General features: G+C 44.4%; 1 protein-coding gene across 3 annotated transcripts in view; it reads left to right on the top strand.

Moving 5' to 3' along the window:
* Positions 1–23,111, top strand: part of PDE3A (phosphodiesterase 3A) — a 437,665-nt gene that overhangs the window by 154,720 nt on the left and 259,834 nt on the right. The window contains exon 1 of one of the 3 annotated variants that reach the window (XM_061638446.1): positions 10,984–11,010. The exons of the other annotated variants lie outside the window; for them this stretch is intronic. The gene's annotated coding sequence lies outside the window, so the exon portion shown is untranslated. Of the gene's footprint in view, positions 1–10,983; positions 11,011–23,111 lie in introns of those variants that run through there. 3 annotated transcript variants of the gene reach the window in all.

Below are 23,111 nucleotides of genomic sequence, written 5' to 3'. Positions count from 1 at the left end.
AGATTTGTAGAGCAGAGTCACAGCTGTGTGAACTAACTTTCCCATAAATAACATCAATAAGTGAATTATCCTGCTATTTATGCTTCATGTTTTGAGTGACTTCTGGACATTTTTCCCATAGTCTTTATTTTCTTCCCTACACTTAACAATGGCTACTCTCTTAGAGAGAGCCTTCAGATCAGTAGCGGGAATCATATCTGAGCAGAGTTCCACAACGCCGCTTAAAACGTCTAGCCATGATGGTGATGTTTTCCCTCTGTAGTTGGAGACAGTGTGCTTCTGAATAACAGTTGCAGGTGGGGAGAGTGCTCTTGTGCTCAAGTCCGCCTTGCAGTCTTTTTCTAAGCATCCAGTTGGCCACTGTGAGAACAGGCTGCTGGATTAGATGGGCCACTGGCCTAATCCAGCAGAGTTTTCCTTATGTCAGTGGCCAACCTTATTTTCAGGGAGTGCTGGAGCTCAAACAGGGATCCCACAGCTCATGTAATGAGCCACCAGGAATGACAGAACGGAGCCAGTAGGAGTGGTTTTGCCTGCTCAGGACGGCCATTGGCTGTCCTCAACAGGAAGGTCTATCAAGGCTTCTGGTTTAGGCTGAGACTTTGCCTGGTCAACAGTAGTCTCTCCTGATTTTGGTTCAAGTGTTGTTCTAGAGCAGGGGTGGCTACTCCGTGGCTCTCCAGATGCTGCTGGCCTACAGCTCCCATCATCCCTGACCATGAGCTGTGTTGGCTGAGACTGATGGAAGCTGTAGTCAGCAGCATCTGGAGAGCCACGGAGTGGCCACCCCTGTTGTAGAGCATAGGAAGCTGCTTTATGCTGGGCAAAACCATTTGTCAAGCTATAGCTCTGTATGGTCAACACTAGCTGGCAGCAGCTCGCCAGGATTTCCGACGGGTCTGCCCCAGTTGTACCTGGAGATGCCGGGAGTTGAAGTTGGGGCCTTCTGTACATGAAGCTGATGCTCTACCACTGAGCCACAGCCCTTCTCTGCCTCTTGGCTTGTGTTCCCTACCTTAACCTTCCTGCTCCGACTCCTGACTCTTGCTTGATGGGTCCTGATGCTCCCTTGGGAATTGTGCCAGGGTCAAAAGTATGAGAGCGCCACTTTGGGAGATCCTACATGACCTGTATAGCCCCTGTGCAGTCAAGTGTGTTTTGTCTGTAGTTGGGGAGCAGGCAATAGAGCAGTGTGGAAGAAGCAGGTAAGAGCTTAGGCCTAGGTCTGTGTCATAGCCTACCCCACAACCTCCCTTGAACCTTAAACCTTTCCAAGTGTTGCACAAGTGCCTGCTGTCTGTGCCTCTTCTGGCAAGCCGGTCTGGTGTAGTGGTTAGAGTGTTGGACTAGGACCTGGGAGACCACTGAGCTATGAAGCTCACTCGGTGACATTGGGTGAGTCACTGTCTCTCAGGCTAACCTACTTCACAGGGTTGTTCTCTTGTTGTTGTTATTGATTCATTGATGTTCCATTGATATGTCAAAATGCAGTTTACAACAGGAAATAATATATAAAATACATACACCATTAGAATACCCAATTACCATTCAGTCAAAACATTGAAATGGAAATGGACTGCCTTCAAGTCGATTCTGACTTATGGCAACCCTATGAATAAGGTTTTCATGGTAAGCGGTATTCAGAGGGGGTTTACCATTGCCTTGCTCTGATGCTGAGAGGTAGTGACTGGCCCAATGTCACCCAGTGAGCTTCATGGCTGTGTGGGGATTCGATCTCTGGTCTCTTCATTAAAATAAACAATAAAACAGACCAGTTACAAACATGGCAAATGGTTAAAAACAGTCAAATCAGTTAATAAATGCATTAATTTGGAAGGGTAAAATGGAGATGGGGAGTATACCTGTGGAAGCTCCTTGCAGAAAAAGTGGGATAAAAATGTAGCAGGAGCAACAATAACGGCTGCCACATGTTGGTCACCCATAACAGGCTTAAGGCAGTCAGACCCCAGCCTGGTGCCCTCCAGGCTACACATCCCTTCAGCTCAAGACAGCATGGCCAATTGATCAGGGATGAGTGGAGTTGTAGTCCAAAGCATCTGGAGGGCACCAGATTGTGGAAGGCTGACTTAAGGAGTAACTTGTTTTCCATGAACACAAATCAGTACTTGCTTTGAATTAAGGCTTATCAGACCCTGAAAGGGATGTTTGGAGTAACATACTGTGTCTGTCCATGTGCTGAATTCTTTTCCTTTGTTAAAGAATGTTACACAAACTCTTTCAGCCTTCCTCAGATCCTGAGTCTGACTAACAATCTTTAAATCCACCTTGAATTTCCCTGTAGACAAAATCCCTTGAAATTCTTCAAACGTGGTTTGAACAGAGACTGACTAACTTGACTTGAAATTTTGCTTTAGGCCAAATTTCAAAGCACTTCTACTACTTGCTATCCCACACACACTCTCTCTCTCTTTGTTTAGGACCTTGTTCAGCAGCAGCCTTATCCAACCTGTTGTTTGGGGACTACAACACCCATCATCCCTGGCCATTGGCCACGCTGGCTGAGGCTGATAGGAATTGTAGTCTAAAAAAATCAGGAGGGCATGAGGATGGAGGAATGCCACACTTCATCCTTAAATCCCAGTGGTATTGGTGTGTGTGCCCAGGAGAGGAAAATAGGGAGCTCCCTTCTACTGAGTCAGAGCACTGGCCCATTTAGCGGAGTGTTGTCTGCACTGACTGGCAGTGGCTCTCCAAGGTCCCAGGCAGGGACATGCCCAGCTGTCTCTGGAGATGCCAGGATTTGGACCTGGGGTCTCCTGCGTGCAAAGTAAAAGCTCTAGCACTGAGCTACGGCCCTTCCCGTGTACTGAACTGGTCATTGACTCTTCCCCCAAGTGAGGAAATAGAGCCATGGCCAGCAGCTATGGCCTCTGCAGGTCACACATGCATAGTGATAATCCCTCCTAGCCTTACGGTGTTGCATGGAACACATCCGAGGCTTCCGTTAAATGGTAGTGTAAAGATATTACCCACTTCCCTTCCCCCCTCGGCCCATAGGTATAAATAGCACAATGACGCTCTGGCTATCCAGACTCTGCATGTCTTGTTCACGCAGCACATCTCCTTTCTAGGTCACAAAGCTTTGAAGATAATAAGTAAAGCAGCAGCAGCAGCTGCCATGAGACTCTGAAGGCATTTAAAAGTCTTGCCTGCTTCTTAGCAAACCAGAGGATGGTGCACACTGCCAGAAAACTTACAGCAGCAAGTCCAAAATGGTGTGTTGGTGGGGCGCATTTCTGCTTGGCGTGCAGAAAGTCTGCTCACCTGCAGGTAGGGCTGAGAGAGGCCCCTCCTTAAAACCTTGGAGAGCTGCTGCTGACCAGTGTATACAATATTGAGCTAGGTGGACCTATTTGCACACCACAACAAATACATGTATTGTGAAGTGACTCCCCTGTGAGCCTAGAGGAACTCCTACACGTGCATACAAGAAGGTTTCCTAGGGCACGCATCCCTCCACAGGCATTCACTAATCCAATCAGCTTGGGATAGACAGCAGTTTATTTATCGGTTCATTCATTCCATGTAAATCTCTCCCAGCCTGGCTTGGAGATGCCAGGAACCGAACCTGGGATCTTCTGCATGTAAAGCAGTCCTTCCCAAGGCACGGCTCAATGGTCTGATCCCTTCTGCGGGAGAAGAGCTACAATGGCCCGTTTCCCACTGTGTGAACTCTCTCAGTGCCTGCAAAGAACCAAGGTCGTCAGGAAACGTCTGAGGCCACGCTTCCGGGGTGGTGTTGGCTGGCAGAGCAGTGACCCACTGGAGGAGCACAGCTGCTTATGCTTCTTGTCTTGGCAGCAATCTCTCCAGATTGTCATTTGGGACCAAAAGAATGTCAAAAGAGTCCTGCCTGAGCTGACATTCCCTGGGAAGGGTCACTGGAGCTGCAGGGCAGAGTGAGGTTCCCACCTTTTTTGAATCAGAGCTATAGATACACTTTTTTTACTTTTTTAGCAAGCAGCCCTTTTTGCAGGGTTTTTTTTTTTTTGAGTTTCCGCTGACCGATGTTCCCTCAAAATACATGAGGGGCAGGGCTAGGTTGCAAGGGAAGGCTCTTGAAATAGAAGCAAATAGCACAAAATTGGGCTAAGTCCCAGTGTAGTAATTGCCTCATGACATGACCAGCTTAAGGAATCAATGTTCAGCTGCTCTCTCTGTGGTTCAGGAGCTCTAGGAGGAAAGTGGGGTGAGGGAACAGGAATCTGGTCTATCAAGCACCAAACCCCAGGTCTCCTAGTAGAACTTCAACACTCTATCCCACCCAGGTGTTTCCCTGACCTTGAAGGAGTCTCAGTGTAAACCAAGGTGGGGAAATGAAAATGATACAGAGTGCTGCATGTATTTTGGGGTGTCACAGGATTTCAGTGTTAGGTGCAGAATTAGGCTTTTTGAAAATGTGAGCTTTTATTTTTAAAAGCAAGCTTCTACTCCTTCTAGTCCATATGGCTGCAACAATATGCTTGAATGAATGCACATAGGCAAGGCCTGCTAAAAATCTCAGCTGCTAGAAAGATGTCTGAACAAGAGTCTGAGTGATTGGGAACAGGGGTTCACTGCCTTGCATAGCTCCCTCCTTCTACCCATGACTGGTGGTTCTAGAATGTGTTATGCACAATACGAGGTTCATGCACATCTGTATAATATATCCAGGTTGAAGAACCCAGCTTTTCTTGGTGCAGTGTTTTTTTTTTTTAAATGCTGAGTACAATCAGGCATGACTTAAGTCCAGGGCCAGGATGACCAACCGTAATATGGGAAGCTGCCTTATATCCTAAGAGGAATTCTTGGGGAAAACAAAATAAAACAGGATGTTTAGCCTAGGGACAAGAAGTTCAAGGGTGGAAGACACACAGGCAAAGTTAAGTTACTAGCCTGGAAAAAGTATACAGAGAACAGTCAGATTTGCTGCCCTGGGCTCCTAGTGGGAGGAAGGGTGAGATAGAAATTTAATAAATAAATAAATACAACTAATAAATTATTTGCTTAGAATAAGCAGTGCAACACTTTGTGGAAGGAAGGGTAGAGTTTTCCCTGGCTCAGTTTAAAATCTATGTCAGACAAGAACTCAAGGGCCATCATGTTCACTGTGTGTGTGTGTGTTAAATTGAGTATTACAAGTCACTGGGGTTTATTTTCCAAGCCAGGGAAGTTCTGTGATCTCTCTAATTGCAACACGAGATGGACTGTATTAAAAATTACAGAGGAAGGAGGAGAGTAAGACACGTGACTTGTAGCATCAATGGGTGAGTGTTTTGGATGATGTTGAGATTTAACCTCTTATGTAATGAAATTTGACTTAGGCTTATTTTTAAACTTCCATAAACTATAGTTGTCCATTTCTCCCGGAGGGTGGAAAGCCATTGATTGTTTATGTATGTTAATTGAATGAGACGTGCAAAGTTAAAATTGCTTATTGACTACCATTGGATTTGAGTTTTTAAAAGGTCCATTTACAAGGCAAGCAGAAAAATGGAGGAAGTTTTTCCTTTGGGAATAAGGGATTTCCACTACTGTTTGCCTTCATCTCTCAAAGTTGTATAAAAATTGTACAACAACTTATAGACTACTTTATAATTTACTAAACGTTAGGGTCATCCACTGAAGCAGATTGGTATAGGATGAGCAAAGGGAAAGTTCATGCAGTGCATAATAAAATTAGGGAATTCATTTTGACACATGATGTGGGTCAGGGGTAGCCATTGTGATGACCACCAGTTGTGGCTTGACTCCCACTTTCATCAGCTTCACCCAGAATGGCCAATGGTCAGGGACAATGGGAATTGTGGTCAAATAACATCTGGAGGGCCACAGGTTCCCAACTTCTTATGTGGAAAATAGCTCATTTTTATGTTCAGAGGCAGGAAACATCTGTTTTGCAGTTACCTTGTGCTGGCATAATGCATCAGAATGAGGTGGGAATGAAGGAAACATCTACAATATTTGAGCAGAATTGGATGAAATTTGTATACAAGCTTGCCCTTTCTGAGGGCATGAATCTTGCCAAATTCCAGAAGGATAGCTGCAGTGGTTTTCTCAAAAGGGCAACTGTTACAGTTGGGGGCTGGGGGAAAAAATGGAAATTGACTGCCTTCAAGTCCATCCTGATTTATGGCAACCCTATGAATAGAGTTTTCATGGTAAGAGATATTCAGAGGGGGTTTACCATTGCCTTCCTCTGACGCTGAGAGGCAGTGACTGGCCCAAGGTCACCCAGTGAGCTTCACGGCTGTGTGGGCATTCAAACCCTGGTCTCTCAGATTGTAGTCCAACGCTCTAGCCACTACACCACGCTGGGGGGAAAGGAATCACTTAATCTCCCATAGTGTTTTATAGGTAATTGGTCTGATAATTGCAGGCATGCAGGCATGGTCAAAGAGGTGGTGCTGCATTGCTCTCCTGGGTTCCCAGCACCACAGGTTACTGCCACTTAACGAGGTGGGGTGAAGTGCAGGGAGCTTGGTGTGGCATGGGGCAACAGACCCAGCCACACTGCACCAAGCCCGCTATGCCTTGCCTCTCCCCCTCTCGGTATGTGGCAGTGACCTGTGGTGCTGAGAAGCAAGGAGTGCAATGCAGCCCCACTCATGCCGCTTCTTCAGTCGCTGCTGCAGACATAAGAGATATAGACCTGGGTAAGAAAGCTGACCAGCTGAAGGCAGATAGGTCTAGGGAACTGTTCTTCAACCTTGGGTCCCCAGATGTTGTTGGACAACAACTCCCATCAATCCCCACCAGTTGGCCAATGGCCAAAGATGATGGGAGTTGTAGTCCAATGACATCTGGGGATCCAAGGCTGAAGAACAGTGGTCTTCTAGGGCTTTTGCAAGGCACCTCTTTTAAGTTGGGGTGAGGAAGAGCTAAAAGGGATTCATTTTCTAGGTGAAGTTATTCCCTCTGATTACCAGCTTGACCTGTCAGTCACAATGGAGCCCTTCCTCTATTTTCTCCCCGCTTTGGTGTTTACTGTCTATTGCCCCCACCACCACCACCACTGGCACTTTAGAGACATTACATTTGCTTTTAGGGCACAGTTGTCTGCAGCATCTTTTTTTTAATGTTTCTGTTGTGACCCAGACTGCAGGGGAGCTAGATCGGGGAGTGGAGTCAGATGAGGATGGGATTCCTTGGGAAGCAGCAGGAAGGGAGAGTAGCGGAGGGGAGTCCTGGCAGACCCCAAACTCCCATGCCCAGTGCCTCCACGGATGCAGTTCCTGCCCCTCCTGTGAGTCCAACGCCAGAGCAGCTGGGAAGCAACTCCCCAATCGCACAATCCACTGCTACGCAGGAATCCCTGCCGGACATTTCAAATGCTTCCCAGCCAATCAGCAGTCAGCTTCAAGAAGCCCCCCCCATCCGATGTGCTGTCTGAGGCTCGCCCTGCATGAGGAGGTACGAGAAGAGAGACTTTCCAAAGGTGGAACCCAGGCGGGGCAGCCGCTTGCGCACGAAAACCTTCCCTGCTTAAGTTGGCGCCTTCCGAGGCACAAGTGCTGAGTGAACTTTCCCCAAACGCTGCAGAGACTGCTTAGTTAGGATAGGTAGGAAAAGTAGTGAGTCAGAGTAGACAGGTATATGAAGCGCACCACTTTGGACATAACCATAACTTTAATAAAAAGAAAGACATCACCTTGCCTCAGTTTGAATCCTGCGGCTCTGGGCAGGACAGTTTGGTTTGCCAAGGTGTCCCAGAGTGTTTCAGGGATACTCACTTTGACTCATGCTGCCTCATACAGATCCCACCTCACCTCTGACAACCAAAAATACCACCAAGGCATTCTGCTTCAGATTGGGATTCGTCCAAATCTTTTGCACACCATTAGAAATTCAGTTTCTGTGGGTTTTTTGGTGGTGGTGGGGAACTGGCTCACAGGCTTATTTCTATGTCTTTCAAAGGATTTTTTATATTTTCATTCTTTGTAAATTGGGTACTTCTTTTTCTAACTTTGTTGGAATGATTTTTATTCTAAGCCAGGTAAAATACCAGCTTAAGACAAGAATTGTGAGATATAAATCTGAAACAGCAACAGTAGTAAATACTTTATGATGCTGGGCCAAGGGCTAACACCTTAGTAAATGATCCAATCTGATTTGGTTACATGATACTGCAACACAAATGCTATAAGGCTAAGTCTGCAGCTGTTTAGGCTTCCTGCATTATAGGCCATGGATTATCTTTTAAGTGTTTGGGACATGCACAGTGCATAAGAGGGTGCTGTTTTAAGTAAACAGTATAGTCATGCACTTGAACACACAAATATTTTTTCTGTGTCGGAATGTGGGTCATGAACCCGCGGGAGAGTGCGCTTTGTAAGGGGGGAGACCTGTTTGCGCTGACGTGACATCAGCAGGCTGTGAGGAGCTGAAGCTCTTAAAGCTTCAGGGTGTGCATGGGATGTGGTCTGTGTCCCTGACTTTCACTGTGGGAAAAGCCTCACATTTGACCACACAATTAGTCCCTTTCTAAGAAAAACATTTAAAAAAACCCTTCCTGATTTCCAGAAGTCTCTGGCAAAGCATATTGATTCTATTTGTGGTTTTATGCTGCCTTTAAATGCTGTGCTTTTCGTTTTGCTTTGTTTTTATGGTTCTCCAGTCAAACTGTATTTTTTTAAACTGCTACATACAGACTTTGTCGCAGTAACTTGGGGCATGATTAGAGCCCTAAGGGCCCACTCCTCTTGCAGTCTGAGTAGGAAACCTCAGGCCTAGAGGCTGAAAGGTACCCTCCAGGCTAAGGAAGGGGAAGAAATTTGATTTAGTTCATACTTAATGCTGAATCTATTTGCACTTTCGGAAACAATATGAGAACTGAAATATAGCCATCCTTCAAAATTCACATTATTAGAATTTTGTGATGCAGTTCTCCAATGAAACAATGTTTACAGAAATGCATATATTAAGGGAAAGTGTGCATAAAATGAATATATAAGTGCAAATAACATAAAAAATACATTATTATATTAGAAGAAATGGCTTTCAAATATGTGTGCATTAATCAAAACTGCATAAAATGTGTGTGTTGGAGGAAATTTGCACTAAATTACTTAATAATTTTAATGATTTTTTTTAAAATCACAAATTATTGCAGAAATTTGGAGAATTGAATTTAAGTTTGGAATGGAGAGAACCGAAATTGACATATCCTTCCACACGTATGAGTCCAGACCATTTTCTCTGTCTCTCTGGACTCTGCCTAGGCCACAACCATGTCTCAGGCCATGTGCCTTTCCACCAGCCATGCTCTGCGCCCTGTTTAAGTGCTTTTGCTTGCCTGGGATTTGCAGTTGAGCTGTGATTAATGCCTCTTCCTTGCCTAGATAGAGGATGGAGAGTTGTGTGTGGTGCATGTGGGTGTAGAAACCTCTGGCTTTTGCATGGTGGGAAGGTAGCCTACTGTACAAAGGTGAGATTCACACATGTTGCACTTTTGCTTTTGGCCTTGCCGACATTTTGCCTCTGGCCTCACCTACTTCCTGCCTCTGGCCCTGCCCACCACTGGCACACAACTCTTGGGCTAGAAAAGGTCCAAAAATCCTACCTTAGACATTCTCCTGTCCACATCCTGATAAAATGTACAGAGGCACTGCAAGAACACAGGAGCTCCTTCATTTCAGTGGTGCTTATGCAGGAGAACCTCTGAGGAAGTTCCATAGAAAGGCAGTATAGAAACATTTAAAATATGAACATGATGCATCCAACTAAGCAGTTCTGTTAACGCAAGCACTTGTGGCTGTGCAATGGAACTCTCCCTTCACCTTCCTGCGCACCCCCTAACTCTGCTCTGGAGGGTTGGAGGAACCCTCAGAACAGATTTAGGGGGTATGTGGAGAGAGGGGAAGCTCAATGTGCAGCCAAAAGTGCTTGAGCCAGTGGAACTGTTTAGTTGGATTATTCCTATGAGCCCTATGAGGAGAGACTGAAAGAACTGTTTTGCCTGGATAAGAGAAGACTGAGGGGAGATATGATAGCACTCTTCAAGTACATGAAAGGTTGTCACACAGAGGAGGGCCAGAATCTCTTCTTGATCATCCCAGAGTGCAGGACACCGAATAATAGGCTCAAGTTGCAGGAAGCCAGATTTCGACTGGACATCAGGAAAAACTTCCTAACTGTTAGAGCCATACAACAATGGAACCAATTACCTAGAGTGGTAGTGGGCTCTCTGACACTGGAGGCATTTAAGAGGCAGCTGGACAGCCATCTGTTGGGAATGCTTTGATTTCAATTCCTGCATTGAGCATGGGACTGGACTTGATGGCCTTACAGGCCCCTTCCACCTCTACTATTCTATGATTCTTCGTCTTTGTCCTCAAGAAGAGCCTGGCTGGATCAGGCCAGTGGCCCATCTAATGCAGCATCCTGTTCTCATAATGGCCAACCAGATGCCCATGGGAAGCCCACAAGCAAAACCTGAGCACAACAGCACTCTCCCCTCCTGTGGTTTCCAGCAACTGGTTTCCAGAGACATGTTCCCTTTGACAGTGGAAGTAGAACATAGCTGTTGTGACAAGAAGCTATTGATAGCATTATTCTCCATTAATTTGTTTAATTCTCTTTTAAAGCCATCCACACCGGTGACAGTCACTGCTTTTGCGGCTGGTCCAAGCTGATGATCATCACTACTTCCCGTGGGAGCACATTCCATAGTTTAACAGTGATTTTGATGCATATATAAATGCTGTTGGAGTATAGGATGCTGTTGCCCAAATATTAGAGCCATCCAGCTATTAATGTATTTTAGTTGTGTTTTAAACTTCAAGGAAATGTAAACAGATGCACTTATCCTCAGTCTGGGTGCCTATCTGAAATACTGAAGGGAATGTAAGATAATTTTCATTTTCATATAAACAGTTTGTTAGAAGGAACTGCTGGCTGCCTTTAATATTGCCCTTTTCATTCCCTGCTGCATTACCAGATTGGAACGAAAATGTCCAAGAAATGAATGTGCCCTCACCAATTAGAAATTTACCTGCAGCAACTAATCAGGTAAAGGTTGAGTTTATTTGCTTACTGGTGTAATCTTTGCAGTGAGACACCCATTCTGATCTCGGATCTAAAGCTACCGTGTTGGTGACGTGTCCATGAACGGGCAATCGTTTTGTAACACCTCCCCCTGTCACACAAGCACACGTTGGCCGCGATGGTGGATAAGTCCCCGAGGAAGTCATAACACACAAGTGGTCTCTGGAGACTCAATCACATGATGACAGCAGTTTCGCACTTGAAGCTTATCAAGGAGAACAGCAGGGATGATGTGGCTAATGTATAACGTAAATTTCCTTTCGGAGCTTGGAATGAGACATTCTTCACTCTAGAGTGTGGCTGAGCAAGATCAGGTCTAGATTTGATCCTGTGTGTGCTTTAGGCACGTACCTAACAGAACATTTGTTTGTGTGCCTTCTAGCCTATCCCCAGAGGGTTTTTTCCATGCATTTACACTATAAAGTGGGTCTGACTTGCCCAGTTTGCTATAGGAATGTGTGTGGATACTGGATACTGATAATGCAGCGCCTACACCGGGGGTAGAATGGGGGAATCTTTTTCAGCTGAAGGGCTACATTTCCTCACAGGCAACCTTGCAGTATGTGTGTGGGGAGATGCCAGTGATGGCCAGGGCCATAATTAAGAGTGTGTGGAGCAACAGATGTGATTGTGGCTTAAATACATTTCAGCTACATAAACGTCAGAGGTTTCTACCCCCATGCACACCTCCATAAACATCTCTGTAGTTAAAGATAAAGTTTTCTGAAAACTTTGAGCTTATCTGCAAGATTTTTCTCTAATTTTCTTCTCATTCTTTAATCGCAATGAGAAGCAACCCCCACCCACCGGTTCTGTGTTATTGTTAAGAAAATCCAAATGAAAATTCTTCAGCGTTTTAGTCCTAATAAACTCATTTTTTGCATGCCGTTTTGACTAACGTACACATTTTTGCAAGCAATCTCTCCAACAGAATGCATTTTGTATGTTATTTTCATGAATACATATATGCCTTTTTGTAAACATAATTTGGTTGGAGAATTGCATCATGAAATTCAGAGAAGTGCAAATTCCAAAGGATTATTTTAGTTCTCATGTTGCTTCTGAAAGTGCAAATTTGATAGATTCAGCTTTAAATGTGAACTGAATCAAATTCCTCCCCCATCCCTACTCTCTCCTGGTCACAAATTACATGTGCAGGCCAATTACACAGGGCATGTAACTAAGTTATCAGGTGGTGCCATCTTTCCAACTCATGACAAAAAGGTGCCTGAGGAAATAGGTCCACGTGTTCTTAAAACAAGATCTTCTGTCGTGGAATCCAAGGTGGTGTATGTACGGTTCCCAGACAGTCACCCATGCAGACACTGACCAAACCTAGACCTATGTAGCCTCAGAAAGTTAGTGGCTGCACGTGCCTTCAAACCATACCATACCCTGAGACTGCACAGGTGACTTGTGACTATCAACCCACACATCTCATAATGAGAATACTGGGTGGCATCCAGAAAATGTGAGGTTTTTTACAACAGATCCATCCCATGCATTTCTTCTAAAGTGTGTGAGTGTGTGTAGAAGCCAGCCTACTGTACAAAGATAATATGTACATTTATTGCCCCGCCCACTTTTGCCTCTGGCCATACCCACCATTGGCACATGGTGCTCAGAAGATGGCCCAGAAGAGAATGTGGCCCTCCAGCTTAAAAAGGCTCCTTACCCCTGCAACAGAGTAAATCAAGAATTGCCACTGTTAAAATATTACTTTCAGTGGGAAATCATTTGGGAAAGTCACCACTACCTGAGGCAGTATTAGCTTTGCAGTAGGGTGATATGCAATTTCCCTTTAAAACTGCCTTATAGGTTATAGGTGATTATTTGACAGATCGTATCTCCCTACATGAATCTGTCCGGGATTTGAGATCTTCAGGTGAGGCCCTTCTTGTGCTCCCTGCACCTTCGCAGGTACATGTGACGCGGACACAAGATAGGGCCTTTTCAGTGGCCGCCCCTAGGTTGTGGAACTCCCTTCCGAGTGAGGTGTGATTAGCTCCCTCCTTGCCGTCCTTCCGGCGGCAAGTAAAGACTGTTTTATTTCAATGGGCATTTGGGATAGAGAACGACCAGGATTAAGTGTCATAGGATTGGTGACTATATTATATGATTTTATTATTTTAAATATTTTAATATTTTATTATTTTAAATTGTCCGCTGTTTTTAATGTATGTTTTATGGTTTTAATTTTTCTCATAGTTTAATTCTTTTTTAATTGTATACTTCTGTATGTTTGAATGGTGTTGTTTTTAGTTGTAAGCCACTCTGAGTCCTATTGGAAAAAGGGCGGGTAGAAATAAAGTTTATTATTATTATTATTATTATTATTATTATTATTATTATTATTATTATTATCATCTCCCAGATAATGGAGCACCCTTTAGAACAAAATATTGCCAGAGTGAAACCTTTCCTGTATTTTCTACTACCGCTGCCTGCCCTGGCTCGTTCCACTTCCAAAAGGCAACTATCCTTTTGTGAAGGCCAGGATAAGCACAGGGAATGTATTCTTATTTAATCCATCATCGTGGAAGAAAACACACACACACATATGAGTCTTTTCTCTCCTTCTGTCCACAATTATTATAGGTTGTGTTTTTTTAAGAATAAAGAGAGAAGGGCTGGGGGCAGAGGAGGGACTTGAGCTATAAAGCTCCATTGCTGGCCAGGATCAAGGGTTCCCACGTTGCTGTAACAGCCAGGAATTTCTAGGCAAATAACCAAGCTGTGAGACGGTGCCGTCCTTGGCCTGGATTTTGACATCTGCTTCTGCTGCTGAAATGTAATTTTGCATCTGTAATCGTGCATCCAGAGTGAAGGCTTGGTGAGCCTTTCAATGGGTGCTAATGACATGTCACAATCATCCTAACAAACTAGGTGCTGTGATGATTTCTGTGCTCCTTGCACTAGCTATGGTATAGATTCTCAGTGCGTGTTATGGATGATAACAGTCCAGTGATCTTTATGCGCAGGAGAGGGCATGTGCCTTGCTGCATCCTCCCACCCCTGATAACTCCAAAATTACTAATTTATTACATGTGTTCAGTTTCCCCATTTTTAATCCTCCCTCAAAAAAAGGCTTTGGGGGGGGACATTTCTCTCCCCAATATTTTCTGTTTTTTCCCCCAGGCCTTCACATTTCTACCTATTCCTACTGTGGTTCCATAGTTGATAATAGTTGATGATAATTTTGAATAATATTTCCTTTCCCTATTTGTAGACCTAGAGGTAGCCGATGTGGTGCCCTTCAGATGATTATTGTTGATTTTCAATCATATTTCCCTGTCCTACTTGTGGACCAGGATAACCAATGTATTGCCCTCCAGATGCTGTTGCAGATCTGCCTTTCTTACCTGTCCTTCATCACAAGGTTCCAGGGCAGGTCACAACAATATAAAATAAAACATTTAGAACAGTTAAAACAGCATGGATGGCCACTGGTCAGAGATGATGGAAGCTGTAGTCCAACAACCATGTTGGATACCCCTGCGGTAGGCAAACTATAGACAGCCTTGCTGAGTTATTTGGGGAGTTAGGTAGACTGTTGGGATACTATGCAAACCAGCAGCATCCATTTCTATATCATGTCTTTCTTATCAGTATTGAACTCTCATTCCCCCCCTTACACATTTATATCAGGATTGGATACGTCACATGGAAGGAGACTAGTGAGCAGCATTAGACATGTCCTGGATATTCCCAGAGCCTGCCACCTACTCCCTGATTGACCTTGGTCGATCTTTGCCTCATTGATCAATCTGTAGTGCTATCTCGGAAAGTGCAGTGGCATTTATTAAATAAATGTTTCCAAGCACTTCCACGTCCTGGGATGAAAGAGCTGTGTTAAAATGTACTCACTTTTGTCATTGATTTGTGCTGTTTCTTACCTCTGCACATTCCCTTCCTTTTTAAAAGTTTCCAGTTGAACAATGAAAAAACACAGCAAGGTATTCAAGACTTGTGTTTGTTATCTGATCTTACCCTGCTCCTCCTCTTCTTCTCCAGGAAGGTTTCCTGTAGAGTAGCCACTGAATTTCATTTCAAGCAATATTTGCAAGTTTGGAGGTAAAATATTTTTTGCTAAGGCGAGTGAAATTTCCTAGGGTTTGTTTCCTTCCCTCACATCCTTACTACTTAAAGTCTGCCAGAGAATCAGGACCCAGATAGGAATTCATGAAGAGCTAGTTAGAGAGGGATGCATGCAGATGTGTGAACCTGTCTTCAGAAAGACAGCTGAGAAATGACATTGACACACGAGTCAAAACTATGGGTGGCCAAGTGGGATTGAAATTCAGATTCAGTGCATCCTGACACTTTTTCGCTCTTGAATTTCTAGCACAGGGGTAGCCAACATGGTGCCTGCAAGATGTTGTTGAACTACAACTCCCAACAACTTTGATCGTTGACCATACAGGTGGGAGCTGATGGAGGACACCATTTTCTAGCAAGACTAGGGAAAAATGAAGAAATGTGAAAATCTTACTGGGCTGCATTTGTGCATGCTAGCCAGTGATGCAGATAAATCTTATTGTATTTTCTGTGCAACTGAGAACCAAGTCAGACGGTTAAGTGGCCATGCTGGCTGGGGCTGATGGGAGTTGTAGTTCAAAAAAGTAACTTTTCCAAGCTCTCAGACCATTGGTCCATCTAGCTCCCTGTTGTTGACATTGACTAGTATTTTATTGAACAAAATGTATGTACCGCTTCATTGTAATAAAATGCCTAAGCATGTTCCATTCCTTTCCCAGTAATTGTTCCCAGGGTTTCAGACAGGAGTCCTTCCCCAGCCCCACCCGAAGCTGCCGGGGATTGAACCTAGCACTTTTTGCATGCAAAGCAGATGATCTTTCACTAAGCTACAGCAGCAATGATTAAGGATATGTGGGAGGAAGAGACCAAGAGTGAATTGTTTTGAGTTGGGCCTGTCCATCCTTGTTTGAAAAAGACAGCATTGGCATGCGAACAGCAGGATGGTAAGCCAACATCTTGATATGGAGGGTTCCTCAACCTCTCATCCCCAAAATGGAAGAGCATTCAACCATATGGAACAGCTCAAACCCCAATGAGAAGTAGGTCAGCCCCTCCTGTTCTTACAATACTTGTTCTTACAAGAAAATCTGAGAAACAAGCAATTCAGTTGCATACACATACATATATCCTTGCATTAAGATCAACAGGGCAGGGTCTTCCTGTCATCCTGTTGCCAGGGCAATCCCATGGTGCAATTGCACAGTAAAAGGGCCGTTTCAGTGGTGGCACCCCATCTGTGGAATACCTTTCCCTCTGAGGTATGTCCGGTGTTGTTGTTTATGTTTCTGCATCCCTTCACCCAGACTACTTCCTTTTCTTTCTTTCTTTGTTGGTTTGCCAGTTGCTATTGTCTGCAGTATTTTAAATGTTGTGGTGGTTCTAATAATTTTTATTTGATCTGGGGGAAAAAAACTTTTCATGGCAACTGGTTCTGTGATTTGTGTAGTGTGATTTCATTTCAGTTTGTGCTGTAGCCTGCATGGGGTTAGTTTACGAAGAAAGGTGGGTTTATGCATCAAAATAGGGAAATAAAAGGAATAACAGTTTCCACTTTTTCAAATAATGGTAGACAATGACTCAAAGGGGAGGCTGGGTTTTTGTTGTTGTTGCAGACTGCTCCCCACTTTACATGTGTGCTCTGATTTCCAGTTGTCTCTGTTGTGAGGTATACTTTGAAAAATATGGACTCTCTGATGCTTTCACTTCAGTTTTTCAAATCGTGGTCTTGTTCTCTCCAATTTTAATTGAGGGGAAACCTGGTTGGGAATGCCTTTCTAGGTGCTGCAGGGTTGATCCTTTGTGTCAGGTTAAGTGGCTGTATTGAAATCTCTGCTGCTTATGGAATGCACCCCGGATCGGTGACTGAATGTGTAAAATGCCTTGGCTTTTCATGTAGAGTGTAGTTGTCCAATCAAGCAGCTGTCTGTCCGAAGTTCAGGCTTAGGTGAATCCTACAAATTCAAGCTGATATTTTCTTTATCCCCCTCCCCCAGCCTTTTCATACTTGAAACTTCTCCAAGATGGCCCAAAGCAGTTTTTTTCCCTTTTAACTTAGTGGAAATTTCCTGGTAACCTTGCACTCAAACTCTCATAGTTTTAACAGGGACAGCAGGAACCAAAATACAAGTAATCTAATACATCTAAATAAAATAAAGATTTAATAATGTTAACAAAAAAATAAAAGGCAAATGCTAGTCATTGCCTTCTCTGCTTTGGCATGCATTAGGCAGATTCTGGACACTGCAGGCAGATTTATTATTTAGGTCCGGTACAGAAATGCATCAAGCAATGAATCCTCTACCCCAGAACTGGCCCTCCCTCCATGGACCATTTTTTGACAGGTGGGCAGGGCCACTTACCTGTCACTAATGTGATGTCATAGGACATAGATGATTCAAAGTTCAAGCCATTGGAGCAGGCACAGGTTTAACTCCAGTCTTAGCACTGAAGTCACATAGTGCTAAGTTTGGAGATAAGCTAATACTGCTGCCTTTTCTATGAAGCAGCAAGCAGAGATGTGTCTCTAGTCTTAGTGCTATGGGATCACAGTGCTATGATTGGTGATAAGCCTCTGCCTGCTGCCTTTTAAAGAGAACAGAGGCTGTTTATGTCCAGTGCTGTGGGGATACAGCAGTAATATTAGGGATAAGAGAAATGGGGGCATGGTTTGCCCCAAATGGCCACTTCGGCCAAGTTCAGAGGCTTGCAGGGTCCAAGTAATCCCACAGACCAGAAGTTCCCTGACACTGCTCTACCCATAGCAAAGGACTGGACATGTATGTGTCTCCTCCACTGTGCACATGACACAACTTGTAAGATGCATAAAACTGATCCACATGTACTTCCCTCTTTTTTGAGGATGAAGCATTGTGCAGATTGGACTGCCATACAATTTGGGCATCCATGTGTAGCCCCCACTTCATGGGTAGAGTTGGGTATACATTATCTGTACCTCCACCATGTGAAGAGGCTCACCAACCCAGTATCCCCGGTTCTGACCTGTTAACAGTTCAGTTAACAGCATTCCCATCTGGTTTCAGCACTGCTTGTTGTGTTTCTCTTTGAGCTATGTCACATGTAATACTAAACCATGGTTTGGCACTGCTGTCGTCTCTTCATCCTGCCAGGTCTCCTGATCTTGTCTTAGTGTTATGTCCAAACCAGGAATCCTTGATTACAACATACAATGGTTAGTCCTCAAACAGCCAACTTCACACCACGTGCTATGAAGGTGGTTATAAAGCTAACTACTGTTTCTTATAAGCCAGCATAATGATAAACCAAGATTAGTTGAAAGTGAAGGTAAACTCTGCAGAAGTCCTCTGGGCTACATGGGAGGAGAGGGAGTGAGCCAGGCACTTTGCTTGGGGTTTTTGAATCCATCCACGGAGCATTATGGTTTAGCATTTTGTACAAACCAGCTCTTTATTTCCAGACGTAAACAGGCTAGAGCAAGCATGGGGAATCTCAGCTCAGGGGTCAAATGTGGCCCTCCAGGTCTCTCAATTTGGCCTCTGGAAGACTCCTTATCCCCAGGCTACACCCCGCACTGTCCCTGCTTCACACCCCAAGTGTTTTTGCCTGGCAGAAATGTGTCCTTGAACTCTGATGATGCCTTGCTTGTCTGGATGGAGGACACAGAAGATGTGCAAGTCTGTGTAGAAGCTGGCCTACTGTGCATGGGTAATATTTACATTCATTACTCCACCCCCTTTTGCCTCTGGCTCTGCCCACCATTGGCATATGGCCCTTGGAAGGTTGCCCAGAAGGGAATCTGGCTCTCTGGGCTAGAGTTTTGTGTACTATTATTTATTTATTTATTGTATTTATATACTGCCCCATAGCTGAAGCTCTCTGGGAGGTTTACAATAACTAAAAACATTAAAAACAAATATACAAATGTAAAAACACATCTTTTAAAAATGATTTAAAAACCAATTTAAAAAACCAATTTAAAATACATGCTAAAATGCCTGGCAGAAGAGGAAAGTCTTGACCTGGCGCCGAAAAGATAACAGTGTGGGCATCAGGCGCACCTCGTCAGGAAGATCATTCCATAATTTGGGGGCCACCACTGAGAAGGCTCTCTCCCTTGTTGCCATCCTCCGAGCTTCCCTTGGAGGGCCTTTGATGTTGAGCGTAGTGTACGGGTGGATTCGTATCGGGAGACATTTATTTGGTTTCTTAAAACCAAAGGGCAAAAATGAAATAAAAATACCTGGAATATGTTTTGAGTTGCATCACATGTTTGTCTTTGTAATTTTTTATGCCTGAAAAAGTTTGTTGTTGCAAAAAGCATCCCTGTTTGGCTCAGCCCTAAAGTGAATGTCCCTCTTTCCTTTTAAACTGGAGGCGATGGTCCAAGTAGCCCACTATTCATCAACCTTGGCTTCTCAATTGTTGTTGGACTACAATTCCCATCATCCTTGGCCGTTGGCTAAGCTGGGTAGGGTTGATGGGAGTTGTAGTCGAACAACATCTGGGGAACGGTTGAAGAACATAGCCTGATAATATCTATTCTGGCTAGCAGTAGCTCTCCAAGGTCTCAGGCAAAGGTTCATTCCATCTTTGCTACCTAAGATCCCTTAAATGAAGATGCCAGGGATTGAGTGTCTGGCCACATGCACAGAAAACATGTGTTCTTCCATTGAATTGTGGCCACTGCTTTGTCTTAAGCTCTTCTTGTTGTTATGTGCCTCCAAGACTACTATGACTTATGGCGGCCCTATGAATCAGTGACCTCCAAGAGCATCTGTCGTGAACCGCCCTGTTCAGATCTTGTAAATTCATGTCTGTGGCTTCCTTTATGGAATCAATCCATCTCTTGTTTGGCCTTCCTCTTTTTCTACTCCCTTCTGTTTTCCCCAGCATTATTATCTTTTCTAATGAATCATGTCTCCTCATGATGTGTCCAAAGTATGATAACCTCAGTTTCATCATTTTAGCTTCTAGTAATAGTTCTGGTTTAATTTGTTCTAACACCCAATTATTTGTCTTTTTCTCAGTCCATGGTATCTGCAAAGCTCTCCTCCAGCACCACATTTCAATTGAGTTGATTTTTCTTTTATCCGCTTTCTTCACTGTCCAACTTTCACATCCATACATAGAGATCAGGAATACCATGGTCTGAACGATCCTGACTTTGGTGTTCAGTGATACATCTTTGCATCTGAGGACCTTTTCTAGTTCTCTCATAGCTGCCCCCCCAGTCCTAGCCTTCTTCTGATTTCTTGACTATTGTCTCCATTTTGGTTAATGACTGTGCCAAGGTATTGATAATCCTTGACAAGTTCAATGTCCTCATTGTCAACTGTAAAGTTACATATATCTTCTGTTGTCATTACTTTAGTCTTTTTGATGTTCAGCTGTAGCCCTGCTTTTGTTCTTTCCTCTTTAACTTTCATCAGCATTCGTTTCAAATCATTACTGGTTTCTGCTAGTAGTATGGTATCGTCCGCATATCTTAAATTACTGATGTTTCTCCAATTTTCACACCTCCTTCATCTTGGTCCAATTCTGCTTTCCGTGTGATATGTTCTGCATATAGATGAAATAAATAGGGTGCTAAAATACACCTCTGTCTCATACCCTTTCCTATGGGGAACCAATCGGTTTCTCCATGTTCTGTCCTTACAGTAGCCTCTTGTCCAGAGTATAGGTTGCGCATCAGGACAATCAGATGCTGTGGCACCCCCATTTCTTTTAAAGCATTCCATGCTTGACTTCTGTTATTTAGAATGGAGGACATCAGTAGAGCTACTTCTGATGGGAGTTGTAGTATGAAACATCTGGACTGCACTGGGTTGGGGAAGGGTGGCCTATATGGGGTCATTTTCCATTGCTTCCCAGAACAGAATGCCTCGAATAGGCTTGTGGAGATGCGAGTGTTCCTTGACAGGACACAAACTTGAAGCCTTGAGGTTTGGGCAGTGAGGTTTCCCACAAGAGCAAGCATCTATTATCAAAATTATAGCCCTTGCTAAATTCCTGAAAATCTGTGGGCAGAAAAGTGCCAGAACTGATTAAACTATACACTGAAAATCCTAGAATATGTAACTGCTTCACGGCTTTCATCCATGGCAAAAGCTGTGAAATGCTCTGCAAGTTTTAAAATTTGCATCATTCTGTGTGAAGCATCCCTGAAATTTGCTACAGATCTGATGCTACAGGTTTGGCTAATTGTGAAATGTAAGTGATTGAGGCCCTGACTGGGTGTGATGGTAGAAGACCAATTTGTTTAAAATGCAATCACATCTCAAGTCCAGTTGAGGGTCCGGTTCATTGAGCGAAAAGTCATGCTGGGGAGGTGAGGTGAATCCTATCCACATCTCCTGCTTATTCACTGTAGTACCCTCCTTATGATTCTTTTTTCTCTTTGACCACATTCACACCATACATTTAAAGATAAAGGTGTCCCCGCACTTGTAGTGCGAGTCGTTTCCGACTCTTAGGGTGACGTCTTGCGACATTTACTAGGCAGACCATATATGTGGGGTGGGATTGCCATTTCCTTCCCTGGCCTTTCTTTACCCCCCAGCATATGCTGGGTACTCATTTTACCGACCACGGATGGATGGAAGGCTGAGTGGACCTCGACCCCTTTTACATTTATTCCACTGTTATTCCACTTTAAACAGCCATGGCTCCCCTCCCCTCCTGCAAGAATCCTGGAGAGTGTGGTTTGCAAAGGGTGCTGAGAGTTGTTAGGAGACTCCTCTTCTCCTTACAGAGCTCCAATTCCCAGAGTTCCTTGGGAAAAGGAACTGACTGTTAAACCACTTTGACAACTGTAGCTCTGTGAGGAGAATAGAGCTCTCCTAACAACTCTTGGCACCCTTCTCAAACTGCCCTTCCCAGGATCCTTTGGGGGCAGGCCATGACTATGCGACCTCTGTCTTTACTGAAAGGTACCTCTTTAGTTAATGGGGCCATGCCTGCTCTGTCAGTCTTTTACTCTGTTGGAATAGGGGAGACTGGTTGTACTGAGGCCTCTGTAACACATGCTTTTGAGTCAGAGGAGAGCAATGCAACAACCTCAGGCCAGAGGGGCATATATATATATATATATATATTATTTTCTATCCTGCCTTTCTTCCCTCATGAAACCCAAGGGGGGTTCCCAGACAGTCTCCCATCCAGGCACTGACCAGACTCAGACCTGCTTAGCTTCAGCAATGTGGTGGCCTCATCTGCCTTCAGACCATACCCTGCTACCACAGGCTCATCTTACAGACTTGCTTCCGGGGCAGGGCTTTTACGTAATTCCCTTTCTGACTGTTCCACAATCTCTTTCCTTGAAGAAGGGGAATCTGATCCCAAGGTCATGACACCAGCAGGCTGCAAAGCAGGAGCAGGAAAGGTTGCCCTCAATTTGATTGGCTTCGTACTTTTGGCTGCTGGTAGCGGGGAGGCAAATGGTGTCCAGTGGGATTCCCAGAAGCTTGGTCACCACCATTGCCAGGACTGTAAACACCTGGGTGCAACGAAAAAGGTGAGCTGGGAGAATGCAAGCCCCCCCTCCCCCAAAAACTATTAATTGATGAATTGTCAACTTTACCTTGTCACAGCAATCTGTGGTTTGCTCCAACAAGGAAGTTCAGGAGTGTTCAGCTGGTGGTGGGAGTGTGTGAGCTCTAAGCTAATTTATATTTTGGGTGCTCAATCTGAATGGAGACATTGTGACTTCTAGTAGGTGACATCTTTTTGCTCAGTCTAGAAATTTCACTGCAGACTAGGTGACCTTCAGTGTCATTGAACATAAGGAGCTGCCTTGTGCTGATTTAGGCCATTAGTCCACTGGCTTGAGCAGCTCCACAGGGTTTCAGGAGGTTGAACCTGGGGCCTTCTATATATGCATAGCATGTGCTGTGCCACTGAACCAATGGCCCCTTCCCAATGGTCCCCAGCCCATGTGATTCTGTTAAGTCTTTTGTAGCAGTTCTTCCTTTCAGTGGCCCAGAGAATGGACCTGAAGGCGCATGAGAACATGAGAAAAAGCCCTGCCAGATCAGGCCCAACTAGTCCAG

This window comes from Rhineura floridana, chromosome 8 (genome assembly GCF_030035675.1).
Source record: "Rhineura floridana isolate rRhiFlo1 chromosome 8, rRhiFlo1.hap2, whole genome shotgun sequence".
Taxonomy (NCBI): Eukaryota; Metazoa; Chordata; class Lepidosauria; order Squamata; family Rhineuridae; genus Rhineura; species Rhineura floridana.
This window is presented reverse-complemented; position numbering and strand designations above follow the sequence as displayed.